Below are 2,673 nucleotides of genomic sequence, written 5' to 3' on the forward strand. Positions count from 1 at the left end.
TATATTTACCAAAAAAAAATAATAATTTGTTCTTGTTGCCGTTGCTGCAATGGTGAGTCATTGGATGAATACTGAAAACTGAAAAGATAAAGAAAAGCAAAACACTATGCTAATAATAATAATAATAATTGTGCCAAAATAATGGTATACACAAAAGAGAAAATGTCATACACGCTCCTACCTGAATCTACCAAAAATATGTAATGACTCTTTCTTTTTGTTTCACCTTTTTTTCTCAGGCAATAATATCGATTGCTTGCTTTAACAACCCTACTTATATATGTGTACCATACAAAGCAAGCTAAATTACATGTGTACCCTACTTATTTTTGATTTAATTGGCAAATGACAAAAGAGAGATGAAAGTAGTGGTGGGCGCAAGCTTAGGACGGTGATCCTCCATTGATGCCACCACCACTCATCCACCGCCGCCCCCAACAAATTCCTTTTATTCCCATTAACCTATTCACACGTGCTTTTCGTGCATCAAATTCAACCCATGAAATTAAAATTGAATAAATGCTGTTTATCTATGTATCTTATTATTATTTACCAATTCACATGCATGGCTACAAGTGCATTGTTCTTGACCTAATATGCCGGTTATTATATGAAACAAGTCCTCACTCTACATAAGTAGGTATTTTTAGGTATTACTTATTATATATTTAGTGGGGTCAATAGTCAAATTTGTATATATATAAAAGATTGTTTATTTTTTTAATTAATTTTAAAAAAATTAAATTAGTTATATTAGCTTCTAAAAAATAAATCATAAATTAAATTAATTTTTTTATTAGTTAGATAATAACATATTACGTGACATAATAATATAGTAATTTAATGTCATATATCACAAAATAATTGGTTTGATATATTAAATTAGTCACATGTAACATGTGGCTAATTTTTGTTGTTATGAAAGTATAAGTGGTGATATATCTTGATATTGTAATTTTTTGTGTTTTTTAAAACTGTCGAAAGTACACAAATCGGAGGGGCCGATTTCTGTACCTCAAATTTTTTATTTTTTTTAACACAAATCGGACGGTCCGATTTGTGTACCTCTCGGAAATCGGACGGTCCAATTTCTGTACCTTTAATAAATCGGACGGTCCGATAACACCCCAACAATTCACATTTTAAAAAAATACTACTACCACTCCAATATTAAAAATAAAAAATTCGTAACATGTCACATGTGTCATATATTTTGATATATCATAAATTTATTTAGAGTCGTATAAATCTTTAAGAGTACATATATAAATCATTTTCGTTCTTAAAACTTAAAAAATTGATCAGCTTACAAAGAATAATTTAATATAAGGACCTGCGTGTGTATTTCAGTGACAAAAATAATTTACATATGTAGTTTAGATACTAATTTAATTTTAAATAAATTTATGACATATCAAATAATACGCAATATATTGATTTAATATAATTTTATATTATATTATATTTTATAAAAATTTTAAAATTCAAATATTTCATGTTGTATCTTTTTTCGTATTCATATGATGCCATGGATATTAGTGTAGGATGAGCTTGATCATTTCCTAAGAAAATAAACTAATCATAGTGGAAAAAATTTTAAAGTGATTGAAGGAGTGAAAGACGGGAATATAATTGAACCATTTCATTTCATCAGATGCATGATGAGGATGGATATCTTCACTTTACAAAAGTAGTAGCAGATCCAACGCATTCTTCGTTTATTATAGGATATAAGGATAGTAATTAAACAATAAATACTAGCAAAACCAAAAATCAAAACCAAAATAACAATTAAAAAAAAAAACATTAGGAAATGAATGGCAAATAATGAGTCCTTTTGCTTCTCGTTTTTATATTTTGTATTTTGTATTTTTTTTAGTTTTTAAAAATTTNNNNTAAAAATAAAATTAAAATTTGATTATTTTTATTGTTAAAAAAATAAAAAAGAAAAAAAAGAAAATACAAAGCCGACACACCTTACTTTTTCATTTCCAATTTTTATTGAAGAATGAAACTGTTATTACTTAGAAGCAAATTAAACTGTGCTTTGCATCAAAAGCTTCCTTTCATTGCATTATTATTTCTTAGAGAGACAATACTCTTTTTATTAACCAGCATTTTTATTATTTTCGGCATCAGTTAATTATTAATATTTAAAAATATAAATTTAAAATATATTATTAAATTATTAAACAAAAAAATAAATTAATGGTTAAAAAAATAACTAAAAATAATAAATTTTAATAATTTTTGAATATTTTTTTCTTAATATATATTTAAGTCAAAATATATTCATTTGAAATTAATTGGTAACGTAGAAGTTTTAATTAAAAATTAGACAACATAATTACAACAAATGGCTCATCATAACTTGCAACGAATCAGATAATATCTGAAGTAGCAACGGATAGAGTTGACGGAGTTATAGGAGTTAGTTCAATTGCTATATATAGTGCAGTAGTGTATAGTTGTAGGACAGCTTTGTAATCAAATCACTAATCATTAAAAATAATAACGAGTTATGCTATGTGTATATTAAAATTAATCACCAAAGTCCGTTACTAATATAAAATACTTATTAAAAATAAATTAAATTATACATGTATTTATACATAAATATATTAATGACTAATTTTAGTGTACAAATAACATTTTTATATAATAACATATGCT

The sequence above is a fragment of the Arachis ipaensis genome, chromosome B06 (assembly GCF_000816755.2).
Source record: "Arachis ipaensis cultivar K30076 chromosome B06, Araip1.1, whole genome shotgun sequence".
Taxonomy (NCBI): domain Eukaryota; kingdom Viridiplantae; phylum Streptophyta; class Magnoliopsida; order Fabales; family Fabaceae; genus Arachis; species Arachis ipaensis.